Raw genomic sequence first — 25,637 nt, forward strand, 5'->3', positions numbered from 1 at the left:
TCTTGTTGCCATAGTCATAGACAAGGACAAGATGCAAAAGCCTAGACAATGACCACACTACAATGTAGTCTCAAGGAAACAAGATAAGAGTGTTGTAGGAGGTATGAGTAGTGTGAGTAAAGGATAGATCAACCAATGATTATGACTATCATGACACAAAGTATAACAAGGACTAAAGAACAAGAATAAGATAATTGAGAGACAAGACTAGTTGAAGTGTAGGTCACGAGTCATTAGCTAAGCAAGATTCTGCTATTTGAGACTATTTACAGATAGAAAAGAGGTAACAAGTTGTAGGTACAGACCAAACTTAGAGAATAGATGGCTCTAGTGGATAGTTTTGATAAATTCAAGGAAAGATCTTGCGCAAAGATTCCTAGGGAGCTGTGCAAGAAAGCACAAAGAACCAGGAAAACACTTGAAACAACAAATTTGGACTAAGTTTCTCATGCAAGGACTTGTTTAAAGCCATTCAAGGATGTGTTGAACTGACAAGAAAACAAGTTTTTGAAAAAAAGGACAAGATTGCAAGATCTCACATAGAGATTTGTAAAGGGCCACACAAAAACCTAGATAGGCCCGCATGAAGAAGTGCGAAGTAGAAAGGTCTTCGTGTGAAATCTTGGAAAATTGGTTACAAAAATTGGGAATAAACTGACAACAAAAACTAAATTTTGAAGAGATTTTAGAGGTTTCACACTATTCTAGATAGGTTGTTGGTTGCTTGGACAGATTTCAGACAGATGACAACGTTGGTTTTCAAATTTTTAGATAAAATTTGGTTTTAAACAAGACAAGTTGTTTTCAAAAAGACACAAGAATTAATCAAGCAGTAGTTGAATACCTAAGGACAAAGAAACTCAGAGGGATGGAGGACTCTTGACTTTAAATTTGTCTAGATAGGTTTAGACAAGTTTAAGACTTGATAACAAACACACTTTATCCTTAAAACAAAAAATAGTAGAGGAAGCAAAACCTTTGTCCCACAACTTATGTGCATGTGTGCACTCACACAGCCGTGTCACCCCCTAGAGGGCACCTATGTTTTTGGTTTATGTAAAGGGCTTAATAACATATATGCTGATTGAACACCATTGTGGCAGAGGTCAAGCACATATACCACCTTCCAATGCCCAATTGCATACCTATGGTGAGTTCTACAGGAGAGATTCTTCCCCCTCCTTGCATAAAGATTATATCCCCTTTGGAGGTGAACTAAATAGCAGCTAACTAAAAGGTTTTTACTTGGTTTCCATTCATATTAATCTCTAGTGGCTCCACAAGTGGAGTTGAGACTAGAATCCCACACCAGCATCTGAAAGTGCATACACTTGACTAGCAAGACTGGGGTCGGCACCATCTAGTTCAATAGATAGAGCCTCCTCTTGATATGCGATATCACGAATCAAGAGGAAGAAATTAATATGGCTTTAGAATCTTTCACTCTACAAAGCTTCTTTATTATAGTGAGTTGGAATCTTCGATGAAAGGACTGTGCTCACTTGGGTCATTCCTGAAGGTTGGATCACTCTGGTAGGCCCTCTAAGGGTTGACTCAGATTGGTGGTTTGAATCTAAGGGTTTGAGTTTCTGATTTCCCTCAAGGGGAAAGAGCATACTCCTCTAACTTGTCACCTCACCCAAACACATAAAATATGTTAGTCACCAAGTTAGCTTAATCAATCTAGACTTATCCCTTTCTCAAGATTTTGATTCCCTAAAAGAAAATCATCATCCTTTCATAGAAGAGGGCTCACACTAGAGAGCCACTAACTTGCTTGCCTCCCTAGGATGTTTTCTTTTAGAGGCTTCTAGGTTTTCACTTTACCCTTGGTTATGACCTCCAAGCGGTAAAGAGAATATTCCCCTATTCCTCATCTTGTACCCTACAAAGGTCACAAGCCCTAATTATACTGTGTGTGGAAATCAAGAAAAAGACATGATGTTTAATGTGGGTTTAAAATTGGTCTTTGACATTCATATCTTTGACAGCCTCCTACAATCACACAATTAGTTCATATTTGAAATTTTTGGATAAAAGGTGTCTTCATAAAAAATGTCTTGCAAACCACTGTTATGCTATAGAAAAAAATAGGAATCTAAAAGAAAGTGCTTTAGAGAAAACATGTTAGTCAAACGAACTGATAAACTAAATTTTGTAAAACTACATTTTTGCATGTGTTGTTGCAAAATTTTGTGGGAAATCTTGAACTTTTTTGCATGAGGAAGTGTGAAGAAAGGGGTGGAATCTTCAAATCTTCGCATGAAAATGAGATTTTTCGTGCAAAATTCTAGAAATCTGTACTGCAGGACATGACAAAATCATTAAAATAACATAAAATAAAGCAAAGGAGGCTAGAAAATTTGATTTTCTTAGGTCCCATGGTGGGCACCAAAAATGTATATGTGAATTGTGGGCCTTGGATTCTAACACACACTTCAACATAGTCTTTACCTGAGAGATCATCCTAGAATGAACATTGAATTGCTCATTCGAGAAATCCAATAGAGTGACTTGTTGTCTTCTAACTAGAAGGATTTTTCCTTTGCTCTTAGACTAAGAAGCAGACAACCAAACCTTTTAGTACGAAGGATTTATGTAGCTATATGATAATGCAATTAATCAAGATGAGAGATGCAATTAATCTAATAATAGATAAAGAAAATTAAACTATATGATTGCATTTTAATCTATATGATATTTGATGCTAAGCAATGAAAGCTATGAGAATATTAAGCAAATGAGTATGCAATACAACAGTAATTTGATGTAATTCAAATTCTAACATCTTTTATGAGGAATTCGAAGCCTCTTAAATAGAATTCTTGAAATAAATCTATGGTTGAGATCAACTCAGATCAATGGCTAGGATTGAAGCTTAGATCTAGTCAAGATAGAAGATTTCCAGTGTAAGTGAGGTTAACTAACTCAGATCCTAGGTGTAATGAAAAATTAATTGAAATTCACCTAAGTGTGAGAATAAGTGGATTAAGTCAATTCCAATTCGAGAGATAGACCACTTGAAATTCCCATTCCTAAATTGAAGAGAAGAAATTGGAAAGTTATTTAATTTAATAAAAATGAGATATGACCTCATAATTGCATAATTCAATTAATTGAATAATTACATTCAATAATTAAAATGACAGCATTATTTAATTAAATACATTTAATTCCCTAGTACATTAGCCTTAGAATATAATTTAATTTAATTAAAGTACAAACACTTCAAATTAAATTAAATCTAATCAATAGGTTTAAAGTACCTAATTTGAGTCAATACTTTAGGAATTAAATAAATAGTATGATTAATGTAGATTAAGGTTTTCTACATCTAACAATTAAGTCAAATAGTGAGAATCAAAATGAGAATTGCCTAGTGAAGTAAGACTTTAGTGTTAATCAAAATAGAACAAAATTGGTTATCATGACAATGAGCCAATTTTGGGGTATTACAAGTGGCAGATTCCCTAGTGAAAATTCAAAAAAAATATCCTATGGTTTGGAGTGGAAGAAAAGATGAACATGATGCTAGTCAATTGGAATCAAGTGTATAAATCCAAGAGCATGTCCCCTTTCTTATCTACCTTTTTTGGTCTACAATATTTTTGCACTTACCCCATACTATGTAGTTTATAGGTCTACAATGGTAAACAATTAAAAGGAACCTTGAGAACCCAATCTTTCCAAAGTACCAAATTATAAAACATTAGGGATCAAATATTGAACATATAGTGTGCATTTGATTAAATGACTAGACCATCAAGAAAAACCTTGAAATCCCTCAAGGATATAAATTAATACTAAAGATTGTTAGGGATCAAGGATCAAAGATATATACAGTCTCATGTAAAATTAGAAGACTACATGCAAGGGAAGCTTGACCAATGATCTAGAAAAAATATGTAGAATACATAAAAGCTTAGTTACTAGGGGGTTAGAGGAAACCTCAACCACATGCCAATAAGAGAAGCATTAAGAGCTTTTCTCAATCAAGATTATTTGTAAGACTTGAAACTTTTGAAATGTTAGAGCTTAGGAATCGAAGAAATTCTTGAACATGTACATAAATTATCATAGAAGAACTTAATGTTTATAAAACTCATTCAAGTAAAAGGATATCATGACCTTGACATCAAAATTGTGTTAAAACCCTAAAAAAAATTCTATTGTAAGAAAAGAGAAACATAATAAAAATACAAATGATCAAGTTTAGAGACAAAAAAACAATAAAATCAACAAAGACCTAACTAAATCATTTAATAGAAATATTAAGAAAGAAAAAAAAACTTGACAAAACACCATTACAGTGAAATAAAATATTTGAAACCCTACCAAAATAGCCACAAGGAGGAAATATAAGAACCTACAAAATCATAACCGTGATCATGCCACATTATCACAAATAACATGAGCTACAAGTATAATTGCAATCCTCAAATGAAGGCAAAAAATTTAGAGATCAAATGAGATCACAAGAATATTCCAGATCTCAAAACACAAAACAAAATGGGCTAAAAAGCCAAGGAAACAAAATAAAATTCTTCCCAAAATTGTGTGTCAAATTCATCATTAATCTTTGTGAAATAAATAAATGCAATGCCAATCATAACAAAGAATAGGTCATATTGTGCATTATAGGTCAAAGTCTCAAATGATTTACCTATATGCTAGAATGTAAACTACAAAACTTTAACAAGGTCATCTATCAAATAATCCTAACTATTGGGGATTGAGAATGAAAGAATTTTTTTATTATAAAAAGATAGCCAAAATTAAAATCTTGATGAGTTTTTGGACACGCAAGGAGAGAATGTAATGTATATTTCAAGGCATTGAGGATGTATCCATTGTCATGTTAGGATCTATTAAGTAGTTAGTGTAGACTCAAAAGGTGTCACACTCTAAACCCTTCTATCCAATGGATTCCATGAGTTCAGGATTCTTTGATGTTGGCTTAGAGCTCCCTATCAACAAGAGTGCAAGAGAGCATATTTAAAGCATAAGAAGGCTCTTAGTTGAGCCTTAGAAACACACTTCTTGCTAGTAAACCATGCAATGAGAGGTTCCAAAAATAACATGAAAGAATTCAAATGTCCACAAGGAGTTCCTCAAGGATGCAATGCAAAATGGAAGCTAAGCTAGAATGAGAATGTAAAATGCAACTATGCTAAGCAATATGCAAGTGGTACAAATCCCACTATTATGCTATATGAGCTAGAGTATAGTAAAGAAAACTAAGCTACCATGCAACTATGCTAACATGCCATATCATCTTAAGATAAATGTGGTGGAATGAGAGAATGAAGACAAGAAATGGAAGTTCTCTTCAAAGCTCCAAAGAAACCTATTAGAAAATGTGTAGCATAACAAGATTTAGAAATGGTGGATCCCTTGAGGGGGAAAGCTCTCTCCCTTTTAAAGTCATACAGATGGTAGAGATCAAGGTGAAGATGATGGATGATCAACGATGGAGTTCAAAAAGAGAGTTATCCATGTGCACACACAAGTCAACCAATAGAATATAAGTTGACTTGTCATATAAGACAAAAGTCACAAATCCTTTTCTTTTAATTTGGAAAATAGAAAAATGACTTTATGTGCGCACTTTAAGTGGGTTAGAAGAATGGGGTCTTTTATTTAATTAAAATGGGGCATGTTCTTTTAATCAAATAATGAACTTAGGATAGCATAGTCAAGCTATAGGGTATAATCAAATTAATTGATTATTAGCAATTTGGTCTAGGTAAATGATTAATTAAATTAGCCAAAATGCTAAGAAGGGGGCTAATAGTCTAGATGATCATTTTTAGGTGATTAAATTTTCTTCTCTTTGACTAATGTGTGATTGATCTAGGAACACATTACATCAAAGAAAACAAAAGACAAGTAGGCAGCGATAGATATAGATATTTGATTCTGAAGAATGAAATGCAGAGAGAGATAGCACATCCTGAATGTAAAACTTGATAGTGGTAGTACTAAACATTAGGAAAAAGTTGATGTCAGAATTCAAGAAGAATGATAACACCTAGAAAAGTAGATAGATAAAGAGATAATGAAAAGATCAAAAAAATAATCCTAAGAAATAGATAGCTATAGTAGGTGATGATAGAGTATTTATGTTCCCTCGGGATCAAAATTGAAATGAGATAAGGGGATACAGAAACGAGAAAGATATGAGAAAATCAAGATATAGCAATGTCCAAGATGACAAATAGATGATTAGAACCAAAGAGTGACTATTATGGAATGACAGAATGCCCTAATTTGACTAGAGTTGACCACAAAGGATACATCATGAAAATTAGGTCAAATCAAGCAGAAAATATGATGTTAGATATGAAAAGGTGAATTTGAGTAGATATGAAGCATGGAAATGATGAATACTATTGGAAATATAGATGGAATAATTGAAGGGGTGTGAATTTGTTACTCCAAAAACAAATCTCCTAATCCCTTAGATGTCTTAAAAACTAGTTACTATTGTCACTTGGTAGCCACACAGAAAAATGTTGTAACTCGGTAGATGTACTATATGTTATTTTTAAGAAAACTTTAAGCATTCATAGTGATTTAACATGCATGCATAAAGAAATAACATGAACACAAGAGACACTAGATTTAATGTGGAAACCCAATATGGGAAAAACCACCAAGTAACTAGCTACCAATTTTCACTCTTTTGAAGTGAGCCCTATTAGGAGCCAGTCTTGTTAAAGGTTAAATGTTAGATGTGACCTTGTTAAAGGATTTAATCACCCTACTAGGAGTGGCCTTGCTAGAGGATTTTATAAAAATTCAATAGAATTGTCCACCTTGTTAGAGGGTTTACAAAGTGGCTGTTAAACTAACTCTATTAAGAGATTTAGAAATCACTGCTACAATTGTGACAAAGTAACAATGAAGTAACCAGAATGAGATGCAACTAAACTTTGTTGATACATATCTTTGTTCTATTTCACTAGATCCTCTCTGATTGAATACAAATTTGCTGCTCATCAAGGATATCTAATCCTTCTTCAAAATTTTCTCACACTTTCCTCTTCACACCATTAACTTACTTGCATGCTCGCTCATCCATTCATCCATACTTTAGAATTCACAACTTGACCTTTTATTTATACCTTACAAATTGTCAAGCTAGCTCATTTACAAGTTACAATTATCAATAATCATTACATCAATCAGCTACAATCATTACATGAAACAATTAAAATTTATTTCCCAAAATAATGAAATCCTTCATTGGCTAACCCTGCTCCAAAAATGATTTCCAGTGTTAACCAACTAAAGCTTGGTGAACACTACAAACTTTGTAAAATCCTTTGGAGACCAAGTGAACTTGGTAAACACTGTCTTTCCTTTTTTGAACTTGTGAGATCAGTAGAAACTAACTTCTACTATATAATCCTTCAATGCCTAAGTGAGCTCAGTAGAAACTATTTTCTCAAAGTATTTTCAAGAATGCTCAGTAGACTCTGGAATTTGCTTTGCTGACCAACTGAGCTTGATAGACTATGTAATTTGCTTTGTTGACCAACTGAGCTCAGTAGACTCTATCTGATAACTGATATGACATTTTTATAACATTAAAGACAACACACAATTGAGCAATTGTATCCAATAGAAGACATGAAGAAATGAAGATGCCCCAGTGATGATTTGGAGATTAGACCAAAGAAGATCAGCTAACTACTCAAAAGAAGCTAGAATTTTAAAATACAATTTTGACTATCAAGATGAACTTAGATTTCAATTTTGATCCCAAAAATGGATCTAGGATGTCAAAATTAGCCAAGGGTTACTTTTTGCAGAATTCTGAAGAGTTTGAAAACTAGGTCAAAATGAGGTCAAAGGCTATAGAAGGGGTCCAAGTGCCATTTTCAAATCTTCTTTTTTTTGTGACTTTTGAGAGCTTATGAGTGGTCAAGAGAGCATCAGGGCTTTGGTGAATATTCTGACTCACTGACACCATTTCAAGTGTAGTTGCATAACCGACTAGACCACTACAAGGTGCTAGTAAGTGTATACTTTTTTTTTTTTTTTCTTTTTTGAGCTTTTGTGTACTTTTTTTGCACGTTTTTAGGTAGAAAACAAAATATTGAGTGATGTTTTAAAAAGTATTACATGGGTGCTTTATAAAATATTGCATGATATTTTGCATGAAAAAAAGTGTCGCATGGGTAGTTCTAGGTATGTCATATGATTCATACCCATCTGTCACCCAGATTGATGTAAAATATTGCACGAAAAAATTGTATTGCACCGGTTCACAAAAAGTATTGCATGATATTATTCCAACATTTTATGTTGCGTGCATGTAGAAAGAAATGTCATACAACCTAGTTTTAAGCATTTTTCATCATTTTTTTCATTTTGAGCATGTTGTGATGCATTACTGATGTTTTCATATCCTGTGTTTATAGGAGATTTTTCCTGCACTTCTCATCAGAGCCCCCAAAGTGGTGGAGTTGCAGGTTGTTCAACATTTGACTGATGACAAGCTTGTCACTATATCGAGTATGGGTTTGTGATGGGTTATATGAATGCCCCATATACAGGAAAACTGTGGGCTATTGACTACATTGGCTGAGAGGTGGCATAGTGAGCATAACACCTTTCACTTGCCAACTAGTGAAGCCTCAATCACATTAGAGGATGTGTATCACATCCTTTGAGTACCATGTTATGGTGATTCAGTGAGTTATACATTTGATTGTTTTGTCATATTTTTGCAAGTTGTGATTTTGATGTGAAGTGTACTGATGCCAATTTTGGTTATGTGTCATAGGTGTACTATGATCAGACCTCAATAGAGGGGTGAACAGTGATGTAGTAGATCTTCTAGGATGTTACCATCTTAGACCACCGTTTGAGTTAGGAGTGACTCATTGATGAGTATGGCATAGATTGCCCTTTGTCGAGCTTGTTTAGTTCATTAGTTGCTTAGGCCTTGGTGACTAACAAGAGCCAAAAGGGCTTACCACTAGGATGAGGCAGACTGGTGGTAGACTTGACTGCACAGCCACACAGGATGGCATGGGGGCCAGCGATTCTAGCAGACATGTACCATGAGCTACATGAGATAGTGTACCATGGTGGTCACTCTTGGGCATGTGGAGTAGTATTAGCAAAAATCTAGGCATAGAAGCACATTGCTATTATCTAACCACAAGTGTAGCCATGGGAGTGGAGCCAGCCATATATTTTTGAGTACACAGGATTTGTCCCACAGACTCATAGTGGGGACGTTACATATTATCGACACATTTTTTATGAGCTAACTATGTTTACACGGTGGCACTACCGAGAGTGCCACAAATGGTCTAATGCTTGAGAGCTAGATTATATGAGACATAGCAGGCCACTAGTAGGTAGGAACTTAGAGATTGTGGAGAGATTTGTGATTAGCTGGGTATGGTGGTAGTTTGTAGAGTAATAGGTGATATTAGTGAAGATGACCACCTATGCTCTCTTTCACTCTAATGAGGCACAGGGATGGCTACTGATGTTAGATTATCAGATAGCAATTTGAGATACAATAGCTCTAGTGTGAACTCCCTAGGATTATTTCCTAGATGTAGCTAATGTAGGAGTGGATCCAACTTACTTATATGAGATATAGAGACATGTGTTTCCACATTTTATAGATATGGATGCACTACCCAGCAGGGGGACATGGAGGAGGTGGAGGTGGAGGAGGGAGATAGATGGAGGTCAGAGAGGGTTCCCAATCTAGGAAGAGAAGGATGTGGGCACAAGCCAGCCACTAGGAAGGTAGAGGAGGAGGAGGAGGTTCCACTAAGGTGGTGGTGAGTGGTATAGGTGGAGGTGCAAACAAAGTAACCAGATAGGGGAGATGATGATCATTATGCTAGGATCTTTGCCTTAAGGCAGAGCTATAGGCAGTTGAAGTTACCATTGCAATGCAGGATGAGTAACTCATGCATAAGCGGGCATGAGGAGATGAGATCTATAGGGAGTGAGATGTTGTGAGGCAAGAGGTTGTTAGAATTCTTTTAGAATAACTGAGAGGGGGGGTGAATCAGTTATTCAAGGTCCAATAATGTCCAATACAAATTTTTTAATAAAACAGGGGTGAATCAGAAGTACTAGCCTTTTTACTTTCTTGTCAAATTCTTAATGGCATATAATTGAAATTATCATGCATGCAATTAAACATTAAACAATCATGAAAAGTAAACATGCATCACCCCATAACACTTGAGATTTTGGTGACCTAGAAACCCTCCAGGAATAAGGAGGTAAAACTGGGGTGGGGATGATACCCACAAAATTACGGTGCAATAGATTTCAACCACTTCTGATGGTTTTCCCTGTTAAAGGCTTTACACACTATTAGATGTGACCCTATTAAAGGATTTCTACACCCTATTAGGAGTGTGCCCTGTTAGAGGACTTATGAACATTTAACTTAGAGTGCCACCCTATTAAGGGATTTACATAAAGCTATTAGGCCCACCCAAGTCCATGAGATTTACAGTCACCTTCTCAAAAGAATCTTTTATCCCTCTCTAGGGATCTCCTATCCTTCTCCTAAGGATCTCTTATCCTTCTCCTGGGGATCTTCTATCCTTTTCTTGAGGCTTATCCACCTAGCTATTAAGCTAACCTAGCAATGTAAGATTTCAATGTCTAATAGAATGGTAAGAAAGTATTAGAAAGGTTTTGACCGATAAAGATTGCAAATCTAACCTTACAGATTTCATATCACTCTTCAGCTCTTTTCTTTGCTTGGCTTTTCTTCCTTGCAATGCTGATAGGTTGTCCACCCTTCAAGATCTATCTCCTTGAGTTCTTCCACTCATTATGCCAATGCACTCTATGGTCACTTGATCAACTCAGAGTCTTAATCCTCTGTACTTACTCCTCACTGTGTCCTCCTTTTGACACTTCACACTAACCTTCTCTTGGCTTCTTCGCATGACCACACTTAGGACCAAGTCCCTCTCTATCTTGATCTCTGACATGTAACTCCTTATAAAGAAGTTATGTTCTTCATTTCCCGCTCATCAATTTGATTTGATCTGAGAGAACGATATTGTTTTCCCTCCAAATTTTTTCTTTCAAAAACTTCATGATAAGTCCATCAGTATTCGCTCAAAATTGGTTTGCATGCTTTCCATGAAATTCTATGACATCTACTAATCATCCCTATCATCCAAATAATTCACAAAATTCAATGTAACAAACTTATCGTTACTGATCTGGTGAATCTTTTTGTCTTATCAATAATGCAACAAGTCAGCGTCATTGGTTTACTGATGCTCGGCACCTTCTGTGTTACTCAGCTTCTACTACATTTACGGATGCTTGACACCTTCTATGTTACTCAGCTTCTACTAAATTTATTGATGCTCGACACCTAAAGGATTTCTTAGCATCCACTACCTTTTTTTTATGCTTGACACCTGAAGGATCACCCGACACACACTGAAGTTGAACTTGCTCAGCTTTAACTAGCTTGTTGGGCACTCACAAATGAACTTAGTCAGGTTCTACAAATGACTTAGTTAAACCTTACATCTTTGATGTGTCTTAGTGTGTCCATTCCCTGTGTCTTAGAGTATGTCATCAATACACTATTTTATCAATGGCTTAGTTGATCCTTATACTTCATTACAACATCATAACTTCAACCTTTCTCTAAGTGTTGTAGTTACATCTTATTGATTGCCTCCTCCTTGTCAATCAACCAATTGATAGTATTCGGATCACTTAAGAAATTATCATTCCTACAAGTAGCAAGTTTGACATCCATGATAAAAAAAAGATTGAAAACATTCTTTACTAGTTGCATTATTCTTCATTCATGATCTTTTCAATCATTTCCAACAATCTCCCTCTTTGGCATTGATGGCAAACCAACCTGATCAATTGATTGAGCTGATCAACTTAGTTACCACCAAAATTATATACCAACTACAAAACTTGTTGTCATCACATGTTCATTTCATATCTTCCTTTTTGTATCATGTCTCCCTCTTTTGCTAATACAAACCGAATCCTTTGTTCTGCTTCTCCCTCTTGATTGCTGCATCCTTAATCTATATTCCTGATCCTTCATAGCTACTTGCTGGTCAGTTTATTATCTCTTCTGAATCTCCCTCTTTCATCTCTCTTTTTATTTTTGGTCTACTAATGATCTCATACATTCTCATACATCTCCCTCTTATCATACATCTCCCTCTTACCTTTTATTGATCAGTTTCTCATAATCTCCCTCTTTGACATAAATGCCAAAGGTTTAGCATCTTCAACATGTTTGGTGTAAGCTTTACATCTTATGTCTTTTTCCTCTGTCACCTTGCTTGTGACTGATCTAGAATTTATGTTCCTATTGTCATCCTCTACATCATTCTTCTGATATTTCAATGATCTACTCCTATTGATGCAGGGAAGCTTCTTTGTTGCTTTAGACTTCTTGAGTTAGGGGCTTTACCCCCAACTTGCCTCTAAGATATTCATAAGTATCCTTGGGCAATGGTTTGGTGAAGATATCTGCAATTTGTTCCTTTGTGTGAATGTACTCCATCTTCACTTGTTTGTCTTCCACCAATTCTCTGACATAGTGATACTTGATTGCAATATGCTTGGTTTTTGCATACATTACTAGATTCTTGGATATGTTTATAGCACTTGTATTGTCACAATACAGTATCACGGGTTTGGTTACCTCTTCTTCATTCCTTTCAATAGATGTTTGAGCCACACAATGTTTGTGCAATTGATTGCTACTGCCACATATTCTTCTTCTACAATGGACTGAGATGTGCATGTTTGTTTCTTGCTAGTCCAAGTAACTAGCCTTTTACCTAAGAATAATGCTCCTCCACTTGTTCTTTTCCTGTCATCAATGTTGCCTCCCCAATTTGAGTTTGTGTATGCATTGAGCTCAAACTTCTCATTATTTTTGTAGTATAGGCCAAAATCATCAGTTCCTTTGAGATACCTCATTATCCTTTTTACTGCCATGAGATGATTTTCTCTAGGATTAGCAGAGAATCTAGCCACTATTCCAACTACTAATGTTATGTTTGGTCTGCAATGTACAGCATATTGTAATTTTCCAGTCATGGATTTGTACATTATTTGATTGACTTCAGCTGATTCATCATTTTTGGATAGCTTTTTTCCTGTTTCCATTGGTGTGCTGACAGGTTTGGAGCATTCCAATCCAAACGTCTTGAGTATCTCTTTGATGTACTTTGATTGTGTCATGAATATACCATGTTTTAGTTGATGTACTTGCAATCCAACAAAGAACTTGATTTCTCCAAACATAGACATCTAAAACTTGTGTTTCATTTTGTCAACAAAACTTTTGCAAAGCACTTCCTTTCCTCCAAAAATTATGTCATCCACAAAGATTTCAAATACAAGGATATCCTTACCTTCTTTTGATTTGATGTACATGTTGATGTTATCATCAGTTCTTTCAAATCCTATTTGTACTAGATACTTGTGAAGTCTCTCATACCAAGCTCTAGGGCCTTGCTTTAATCCATATAGAGCCTTATGCAATTTGCATACCTTGTTTTTGTTATTTTCATCAAAAAATCCTTCTGGTTGCTCTATGTAGACTTCCTCTTCAAGTATACCATTCAAAAATGTGGACTTAACATCCATTTGATAGACTTTAAATCCTTTGAAGGCTGCATATGTCAGTGAGGTCCTTACTCCTTCCATTCTAACAACTGGAGAAAAATTTTCTCCATAGTCTAGTCCTTCTTCTTGTGCATACCCTTTACAGACTAGTCTTGCCTTGTTCCTTGTGATTTCACCATTCTCATCTAACTTATTTCTAAACACCCACTTGGTTCCAATTACATTCTTGTTAGCTGGTCTTGAGACTAAGGTCCATGTCTTGTTCTTTTCAATTTGTTCTATTTCTTCTTTCATAGCATTGTACCAGTTATCATCTTTTATGGCTTAACTTACTATTTTTGGTTCTATTTTGCTGAGCAGACATGTCTCACTTCTGAGTCTATTCCTTGTCATTGGTCCTACCTCTTTGTTTCCAATAATTTGATCTGCGAGATGATGTCTTCTTACATACTTTTCCAATACAGGTTCTTTCCTCATTTGCATGTTGTCTCTTTCAGAATCTGAATCTTCATGTGTATTTTCATCAGATATTTCTTTATTTCCTTCATGTTGATAGTTCTCAAAATCTGAATGAACATTCTCTATATTCTGTAACTTGGCTTCTAAATGTGTCTACTGCTCGGCATTCATTGTCTATGACTCAGCAGATACTAGATTTTATTGTTGATTGTCATTCTAAGTTGCAACTGCATCATTATTAGGTATACCTTCATAAAAGTATACAAAGGTCTTGTATTCTTCTGCTTTCTTGGTGTTCTCAACACTTTGAACTTCTGCAAGCTCATCAAATTTCACATTTGTGCTTTCTACTACTTTGTTAGTGTTAACATTCAAGCACTTATAAGCTTTGCTTCTAGTAGAATAACCAAGAAATGTGCCTTCCTCACTCTTTGCATCAAACTTTCCATTTCTAGACTCTTTATATATATAGCATTTGCATCCAAATATTTTGAAATATTTTACATTAGGAGAATGCCCATACCATAATTGAAAAGGTGTTGCATTTGTACCTTTCTTGACTTGAACTCTATTGAGTGTGTAGACTGCAGTACTTACAACTTCTCTCCAATACTTGAGTGCAACATTTTTCTCCATCATTAAGGTCTTGGAGCAGTCAATAACTGATCTATTCCTTCTTTTTGCTATACCATTTTGAGGTGGAGTCCTAGGTGTTGATGTTTGCCTTTTGATTCCTCTTTCATTGCAAAATTTTTCAAATTCTCTTGATGTGAATTCACCTCCTCTATCAGATCTGAGACATTTTAGGCTCTTTCCAGTCTCTTTTTCAACTCTAGCCAAGTACCATTTAAACATTTGGAATGCATCTGATTTTTGTTTCAGGAACATGATTGTCATCATCTGATGAAGGACGCTCTGATACCGCTGATACTTGGATCTGATAGCAATTATAGTAACATTTCTACAAGATCCAATCTAAACCCAAGCTAGTCTAGATCCACACTTTGGTAGAAACCTCTGAGATCTCAACTTGTGCTCGCAAGCCACGAAGCAACCTCCTTATTTCTAAACTACATTCACTAGCTCTTCTCCAACCTTATCCAAGATCCAAGTGTAAATTGCCTCACATTCGGTGCTCTGTCTACACACTCACAATTCCATCACAATCCTACTGTAAACTACCTCACATTCGGCGCTCTATCCACAGACTCAGGAAAACTCACTCTTCACTTTCTCCTTCTCTTTCACACCTTGAAGCCTTCCAAGCTTTCCAAGCTTCATCTTCCACAACTCTCACCTTTCCAAGCTTTCCTTCCAAAGCTTCTACTTCTCGAGCTTCTCCTTCTCGAGCTTCTCCTTCTCAAGCTTCCACTTCTCAAGCTTCTTCTTCTCAAGCTTCCACTTCTCAAGCTTCTCCTTGAGCTTGATTTAGAAATGCTCATATGCCTTGCTTAAATAGGCACTTACCACCCCATGCATGACTTATCCACAACCTTCTAGAATTCCTCAACAACCTTCTACAACTTCCACAACCTTCTACATCTTCCACAACCTTCTACAACTTCCAAAACTTTCTACAATATTCATAACTTTCTAGAATTCTTCCCACACACCTCGATAAATGGAATGACAACCATTTATTTTTTATTTTTTCTATTATGCCACCTATGCACCTCGAAAATAAAAATCCTCTTTTCCTTTATTTTCTCCTTTTTCCCCTTTTTTTATTTTTTTAAATTATTTCTCCTCTAATTTTCGTCACTTTCTCTCTCCTCCAGAATTTTATTTTTTTTTTTTCAATAATTTTTCCATGCAAGATGCTCCTGCATCATCATCCTTGAATAGTCATCCACAAATAGCATTATGTATTTGTCACCTTTGTAACTTTGCACTTCAATAGGACCACACAAGTCAGTGTGAACTAGCTCTAATACTTCATTAGAAGTATAAGCCTTGCTTTTGAAAGTTGACTTGGTCATCTTCCCTAGTTGGCATTGTTTGGACATGGTGTTATCAGGCTTCTTCAACTTTGGTAGACCTCTGACTTTCTTCATTTTTTTGATGCTTATCAAATTGTCAAAATTTATATGACATAGCCTCTTGTGCCATAACCATACATCATCAGTTTGAACAATGAGACAAGAAGCATCTTCCATGTCTAGGTAGAACAAATTACTCCTAGTGTGGTCACCTTTTCCTATTAGACTTCTTTGAAAATCATAGATCTTGGCAACTCCATTTTCAAATTCAACCTTGCATCCTATGTTGCCTAACTATGAGACACTTAATAAGTTATAATTCAAACCTTCAACATAGTATGCATTATCACATGATATCTTTTTAGTAAGCTTGATTCTAACTTTCTCTTTGATCTGACATGGTGCATTGTTACCAAATCTAAAACTATTTCTTTCATATTGAATAAAGGTAATGAACTTATTTTTATCTCCAGTCATGCGATGAGAGCATCCATTGTCTATGATCCATTAGTTATTCTTTTTCATGCAGGTTACCAAGGCAGTTGCTTCATCTTCATCTGATTCATCTTTCATAGCCACATAGACTACATCATCATCATTTTTGTCAGAGTCTTCTTCAACAATGTAGCATCTTTTGCCTTTACCTCTGTAGTCCTTGTTGTCATCTTTCTTGTTCTTGAGGCTATCTCCATCCTTGTAATTTTTCTTTTGTGTGCATCTAGCTGCAATGTGACCAACTTCATTACAATTGAAACAAATGATTGGCAAATTACCTTTGAATTTGCCTCTTCCTCTGTGAAATCTTCTTGCTAGTAATGCCTCTAGTTGGTCTACATCATCTTCATCAGTGCTACTATCACTAGATACATACTTTCCTTTTCCACTCATTTTCTTTGTTTGCACCTCCTTGTTGTCTTTTATTGTTTTCTTGGCTTTGAATGCAGATTCAAAGTTTTCTGGCTTGTAGTTGTCAAAGTTGGATAGCTCAAAGGTAGTGAGTCTTCCAATTATTCCTTCAAATGACAATGTGTTGCTTGGTACACACCTTAGCTCTTGGATGGCTGATACTCTTATAGCATAGATAGGAAGCAAAGTTCTAAAGTATTTGCTACATACTATTTCTTCTGATAACTATCCTTCTAGGCTTCTTATGGCACTTACCACTTCTTTCATTCTTGCACCGTATTGAGTAGCATTCTCTCCTTCTTCCATTTTCATGTCATCAAACTTTCCTCTTAGGCTCTCTCTTTTGGCTCTCTTGACATTATCATCTCCTCCATATATGTTTGATAATGTTTTCCACATCTGATGTGAAGTGCCACATTCTTTGATGTCATCATACTCGGCATAGCTTAGTGTTGAAGCAATCCCTAACATCGCTTGATTGTGCTTCTTCTTCTTGTTCATGTCTTCTGCAATGAGGGGTCTTGTAGGGTCTACATGATCAGCTGTGATTGAAGTTTGTGCACAGTCACCTATTGATCCAAGGTGAAACTTCATCAAAATTTGTCATGCAACAAAGTTTTCTTTGTTTAGCTTTGGAACTTCTTTCTTGGACATCTTGATCTTCTTGCTGCTAGTACCTTGAAACAAATCAGCAATGGGCTCTGATACCAATTTTTATAATTCTTTTAGAATAACCAAGAAGGGGGTGAATCAGTTATTCAAGGTCCAATCATGTCCAATACAATTTTTTTAATAAAACGGGGGTGAATCAAAAGTACTAGCCTTTTTACTTTCTTGTCAAATCCTTAATGGCATATAATTGAAATTATCATGCATGAAATTAAATATTCAACAATCATGAGAAGTAAACATGCATCATGCCATAACACTTGAAATTTTGGTGACCCAGAGACCCTCCAGGAATAAGAAGGTAAAATTGGGGTGGGGATGATACCCACAAAATTACTGCGTAATAGATTTCAACCACTTCTGATGGTTTTCCATGTTAAAGGCCTACCTTGTTAAAGGCTTTACACACTGTCAGATGTGACCCTATTAAAGGATTTATACACCCTGTTAGGGGTGTGCCCTATTAGAGGATTTATGAACATTCAACTTAGAATGCCACCCTATTAAGGGATTTACATAAAGCTATTAGGCCCACCCAAGTCCATGAGATTTACAGTCACCTTCTCAAAAGAATCTTTTATCCCTCTCTAGGGATCTCCTATCCTTCTCCTAAGGATCTCTTATCCTTCTCCTGGGGATCTTCTATCCTTTTCTTGAGGCTTATCCACCTAGCTATTAAGCTAACCTAGCAATGTAAGATTTCAATGTCTAATAGAATGGTAAGAAAGTATTAGAAAGGTTTTGACCTGATAAAGATTGCAAATCTAACCTTACAGATTTCATATCACTCTTCAGCTCTTTTCTTTGCTTGGCTTTTCTTCCTTGCAATGCTGATAGGTTGTCCACCCTTCAAGATCTGTCTCCTTGAGTTCTTCCACTCATTATGCCAATGCACTCTATGGTCACTTGATCAACTCAAAGTCTTAATCCTCTGTACTTACTCCTCACTGTGTCCTCCTTTTGACACTTCACACTAACCTTCTCTTGGCTTCTTCGCATGACCACACTTACGACCAACTCCCTCTCTATCTTGATCTCTAAATTGTAACTCCTTATAAAAAAGTTCTATTCTTCATTTCCTGCTCAAATCTTCTCGCTCATCAATTTGATTTGATCTGAGAGAACGATATTGTTTTCCCTCCAAATTGTTTCTTTCAAAAACTTCATGATAACTCCATCGATATTTTCTCAAAATTGGTTTGCATAGTTTACATGAAATTCTGTGACATCTACTCATCATCCTTATCATCCAACTAATTCACAAAATTCAATGTAACAAACTTATCGTTACTGATCTGGTGAATCTTTTTGTCTTATCAATAATGCAGCAACTCAGCATCATTGGTTTACTGATGCTCGACACCTTCTATGTTACTCGGCTTCTACTACATTTACTGATGCTTGGCACCTTCTGTGTTACTTGACTTCTACTACATTTACTGATGCTCGACACCTAAAGGATTGCTTGGCATCCACTACCTTTTTCTAATGCTCGGCACGTGAAGGATCGCTCGGCACACACTAAAGTTGAATTTTCTCAGCTTTAACTAGCTTGTTGGGCACTCACAAATAAACTTAGTAAGGTTCTACGAATGACTCAATCAAACCCTACATCTTTGATGTGTCTTAGTGTGTCCATTCCCTGTGTCTTAGAGTATGTCATCAACACACTATTTCATCAATGGTTTAGTCGATCCTTATACTTCATTACAACATCATAACTTCAACCTTTCTCTAGGTGCTCTAGTTACATCTTATTGATTGCCTCCTCCTTGTCAATCAACCAATTGATAGTATTTGGATCACTTAAGCAATTGTCATTCCTACAAGTAGCAAGTTTAATAGCAATGACAAAACAATGATTGAAAACATTCTTTACTAGTTCCATCATTCTTCATTCATGATCTTTTCAATCATTTCCAATAGATGTGTCACATCATGGTGCACATGTTGCATATTATTATGCCACCTATAGGGGTGTGGTGCCACCAAGCCAAGGACTTCTTGACTACTCAGAGAGGATAGGTAGATTAGAGGGTGTGGTATAGCTGCTAGATAGGAGATAGGCTCTGCCACCAAGGCCACCACTAGCTTGAGAGGGTGTGAGTCAGTCATAGCCTGATTGTGACAGTTTTGATAGTTTTGATTGTACACCATGTATTTTTGAGATGGATGTACAAATTTTAGATCCCATATTTGTATATGTATGGAGACACACACACACACACACACATATATATATATATGAGATACTAGATTTGATCGATAGATTTGTGTACTTGTCTCATTTTGATGGATGTTTCAGCAATTTTAAGTTTTCATGTGATATTTTAGTATCTATTTCTTGCTCATGTATGCATTGCATTGATGTTTTACGTGAATATGCTCATGTATCTCTCTCATGTACGATGTTTTAGCTCTCATGTGTATGATATAGACTTATGTTTCTGAAAACATGTGACACTTGGATAGATCGAATGTGATCTTTAGATTAACCCCTTGTGATGACAGGATAAAGATGAAGTAAAAGATCAAGAAATGTAAAAAGACATGGTAAAGAAGAAAGCAAAGAAAGATGTGAAAGTAGTTAGCCGAAATGTCTGCAAAAGGGATGAAAAGAGAGCTCTTTCCATATGCAAGAATGCAAGACTAAGCTAGAAAATGAACCTAAAATGCAAGCTAATATGCAAAGTGGTTTACTAAGAAGAAATGTATAATAGTTAGACTCTTATTTTGTCATTGAGCATTTATTGGGGACATCATGTGATCATACAACTATCACTAGTATAACTATGAGGATATGAATATGATCGATATCATATAGGTATGTGGAAATCCAATCTAAGCATCAGAGACATTTAAGTCAAGATAATGATGCAATTAGATTTCCTAAGTTTAGTATACCAAGATTACACCTATATCAAGGCATAAGTGTCAGGATAACCCTCGAGTGTGGTCTTGCAAAAATAATAAAGGATGATACATTTGTATGTCAAAGTGTTAAAATAGGACAAGCTTGAATGCTCAATAACACCTTTACACAAACAAAGTATACCCACAAGTAGAAATCAAGAAAATATGCCCCATTCCCCTAGTCTTCTAGTCAATGACATCCTCAAAATACTATTAGAGAGGGAACATATAGCAAAGAAATTAGAATATACAACACACAAAGAAAAGAAAGATTAGCATAGTTTAGTCATTTAAGTGTTTAAGTGTGTGTGTGTAAGTCACTAGGCCATTTCTTCAAGACTTGATTCTGACAGTGAGAAATATCATGGCATCAAAGGCCATAGTTAAACTATCTAAAAAGTGTTGAGAAACACTTGATGTCAAGTTGGTGGTAGTGTTGAGAAACATTGTTTTATGAGTTGCCAAAGAAACCCTAATGCACAAGGAAACCTCAAGTAAGTGAAGTAGGTGTGCCCTCGAGACAAGGACAAGAAACAATCACAAGCTAGGAAATGTATTGTAGAGTGGGTGATTAAGATTGATAGACATAGGTGCAAGGGTCTCAAGTAGTGCCTATTTTCAGGTTTTCACCACTTGGCAAATTTTTTCATGACTTTTTCAAAAAAAATTGTTTTTTTTTCAATTTTTTGATTTTTTTGGTGATACATCAAAGCACCTATTGCTAGGTTTTCACTAAGATGATCTTTTTTTATCAGGACATTTTCTAGTTTTTAGGATTTTTTCATGATTAATAAGTGCGTACAAGATAACTAAGCAGTGAGCCTCTAAGCATGAAACTTCTTCAAATGTAGGACATTGATATCCTCTGCAAGTTCTTTTCCTTCAGGAGTAGACAATTGATAAGCACCAGACCCAAATATTGTTGTGATAATGTATTGGCCTAACCAGTTAGGTTCAAACTTGCCCTTTTGCTCTCTATACTACTCATTTTTTGGATTCTCTCTAAGCGCAAGTTCACCGACTTGAAACTCGTGGGGGTGAACTTTCTTGTTATACTGAGTAGACATGTGCTTCTGATAAGCCCTCATGTGATAAAAAGAAGCCTTAAAACATTCATCAAGAGTCTCTAATTCTTGTATTCACATAGCTCTATGGTCTTCACCAGCTATCAATCCATGTAAGGAGACTTGCAAGGAGGGAATCTCAACTTCTAATGGGAGGATGGCCTTAGAGCCATAAACTAGAGCAAAGGGTATAGCCCTTGTAGGAGTATGAATGGTAGTTCTATAGGCCCAAAGTGCCAAATTTATCTGTAGATGCCAATTTTTCCCAGACTTGTAAACCATTTGGTGTAAGATCTTCAACAATTTTTTGTTGGAAGCCTCAGCTTGGTTGTTCTCTTGAGGGTAATAGATAGAAGACCAATGTTGTTTGATTTGAAATTTCTTGCATAGCTATTGGAGGTCCTTGTTCTTGAATTGTCCTCCATTTATAGTAATGATGGAGAAAGGAATACCATACTGACAAATGATGTTTTTTAGTATAAACAAGGCAACATGTTTTCCTATAGTAGTAGATAGTGGCATAGCTTCAACCCATTTGGTAAAATACTCAATTGTTGTAATGAAGAATTTGTGACCATTAGATGAACTTGGGTGAATTTTTCCTACCAAGCTGAAGGCCCATTGTTGAAATGGCCAATATGTCACAAAGGGAATTAGCTCATGTCTAGGAGCATGAATTAAGTAGCCATGAAGTTGACATTTTTTATAGGACTTGGCATAATGAACAACATTAGCTTGCATGGTTGGCCAGTGAAACCCACCCTAAGTAGTTTTTAAGCAAGTGCAAGGCCATTAGAATGTGCCCCACAAAAGTCATCGTGGACTTCAACAATTGCCTTTTCAGACTCTTGTAGTTCTAAACACCTAAGAAATGTTATGTCTAGACTCTTTCTATATAAGTCACCAGAGACCAAAGTGTAATGTGAAACATTGGAAAGGAGTTGGCATTTTTGGTTGCATGTGAGGTTTTCAAGAATAACTTGATCACACGGGTAAGAGAAGATAGTCGCGTAGCGGGAGGGATTGTGACCTACAATAGTGTAGATCACTTGGTTATCAAAGGAATCATAGGTGGGATGACATACTTCTTTTACCAGGAACTCAAATCATGATTCATGTTCTTGTAGTTGGAGGATAGATGCTAGAGTGGTCATAGCATTGGCAGCCTTTTTTTCTACTCTAGGAATTTGCTGGAATGTCACAAAAGTGAAATAGTTCCTTAGAGCATACATCAACTTTTGTAAGGTATCAACTTGTCATCCTTTGTTTGATAGTCATTGTTCACTTGATTGATAACAAGTTGAGAATCTTCGTAGATGTGCAATTTAGTTATTCACCATTCAAGAGCCATTTTGATCTAATTTATTAGTGGCTCATATTCTGCAATGTTCTTTGTACAAAGGAATAAGAGTTTGTAAGATTTGGGGATTGTATATCCATGAGGGGAAACAAAAAAGACACTTGCTCTAGCTCCATTCTGTGTATGAGAACTGTCAAAGAAAAATTTCCAAGTTCTCTTAGTGATGTACATAATTGAGGCATCTAGAAATTCAACTTGCATGGGTGTTGTATCCTCTAGTGGAAAATCATCCAATTGGTCAGCTATAGCCTATCCTTTGATAGCTTTACGTTTAACATACTAAATGTCAAATTTTGAAAGAATCATCATCCATTTAGCTAGATGACCAATAAGCACAACTTCACTCAACAAATATTTCAAAGGATCAATTTTAGCAATTAGGTGAATTGTATGTGCCAACATGTAATGTCAAATTTTTTGAGAAGCAAAGACCACTAAAAGACAGGCTTTCTTGATACTAGTATAGTTCATTTCATAAGCAACCAAAGTTTGACTAATGTAATGTATAGCCTGTTCTTTACCAATCTCATCACTTTGGGCTGATAGTGCTCATAGAGAAGAAGTTGTAGCTGAGATATACAAGATCAAAGGTTTTCCCAGAATAGGTGGCATCAAAACTGGAGATTTTTCCAAGTACCCTTTGATTTGGTCTAGACTTTGTTGACATTCATCATTCCAGATATGAGTAGAGCCTTTATGCAAATTTTTGTTGAAAGGTTGAGCTTTATCAACCAACTCAAAAATGTACACTCAAAAAGTGTTACACTCTAAACCCTCCTATCCAAGGGATTCCATGAGTTCGAAATGCTTGGATGTTGGCTTAGAGCTCCCTATCCACTGAGTGCAAGAGAGTATATTTCAAGCATAAGAATGCTCTCAGCTGAGCCTTGGAAACACACTTCTTGCTAGTAAACCATGCAATGGGAGGTTCCAAAGACAAGATGCAAGAACGAAAATGTCCACAAGGAGTTCCTCAAGGATGCAATGCAAAATGGAAGCTAAGCTAGAATGAGAATGCAAAATGCAACTATGGTAAGCAATATGCAAATGCTACAAATCTCACTATTGTGCTTTGTGAGCTAGATTATAGTAAAGAAAACTAAGCTACCATGCAACTATGCTAACATGCCATATGATCTTAAGCTAAATGTGGTGGAATGAGAGAATGAAGACAAGAAATGGAAGTTCTCCTCAAAGCTACAAAGAAACCTGTCAGAAAACTTGCAGCATAACAATATTAAAAAATGGTGGATCCCCTGCGGGGGAAAGCTCTCTCCCTTTTAAAGTTGTACAAATGATAGAGATCAAGGTGAATATGATTGATGATCAATGGTGGAGTTCGAAAAGAGGAGTGATCCATGTGTACACACAAGTCAACCAATAGAATATAAGTTGACTTGTCATATAAGACAAAAGTCACAAAGCCTTTTCTTTTAATTTGAAAAATAGAAAAATGACTTTATGTGTGCACTTTAAGTGGGTTAGAAGAATGTGGTCTTTTATTTAATTAAAAGGGGACATCTTATTTTAATAAAATAATGAACTTAGGATAGCATAGTCAAACTATAGGTTATAATCAAATTAATTGATTATTAGCAATTTGGTCTAGGTAAATGATTAATTAAATTAGCCAAAATGTTGAGAAGGGGGTTAATAGTCTAGATGACCATTTTTAGGTAATTACAGATAGATGTTTGATTGACTGGAAATCACCAAGGAAAATATTAACAAAGGAGGCAAAAAAAGGGGAAAATATTGCATTCAATAAGTTAAAAAGAAAGACAAATAACTTTCACACACACACACACACACACAACTCTTTTATTGATCTATAATTGTAAATATAATACCATGTAGTTAGTTTGTTAAATATTGATATTGTACCAAGTATCCATTGTAAATACTATGTATCAAGTGAAGCATTGGATACACTTTACTTGTTTTCAATGAACAAAAAAAAAAGGTAAAAGGTTTCATGAATATATTTGAACCTTTTGTCTTCCTTTTTTTTCCCCTTAATCAATTCCTATAATAAACTCGAGCTTTGAAACAACCTTATATTGAAAACTCTTCCATCTCTATGATGATCATACTTGCACAATAACACTATGATCATACTTTGACAACATCATGCCATAAGATTTGAATAAATTTGCTCAACTTATGTCCTACATCTTCCACCCAAGGATATCACTAATGTTCATCAAGAATGCCTTCAAGATTAAGGTATCATGGAATTTCCTCTCTCTAGCAAGTTGGAGCCAATACCAATTATCATCTTGCTTGTTGCATGAGAGACTTTAATGCAAAAGAGTCCATGCATTTGGGTAATAAGACTTTCAAACTTACATTCATAGGACTAGTCATTTCAAATAACCTTTTGAACCATGATCACTTGAAAGAGACCAACACATATGACACCATTAAAATAGTGATTAAGAGATCTAAACATAATTGATTGTCTTACTATTGTCATGTGTCCAACTAAAGGAAAATTAACTATGGTCAAAATATGAAGCTTTAGCATGGATTTCAACTCCTTCTTTGTAATACTATTAGATGCTTTTTACAAGAATAGAAGATAGTCCCATATAACTATCTATAAAATAATCTTTCTTCTTTTACTCATTTATGTTCAATTTTAACTTGAGTTCC

This window comes from Cupressus sempervirens, chromosome 4 (assembly GCF_028749045.1).
Source record: "Cupressus sempervirens isolate cs-2001-9-10 chromosome 4, ASM2874904v1, whole genome shotgun sequence".
Taxonomy (NCBI): Eukaryota; Viridiplantae; Streptophyta; class Pinopsida; order Cupressales; family Cupressaceae; genus Cupressus; species Cupressus sempervirens.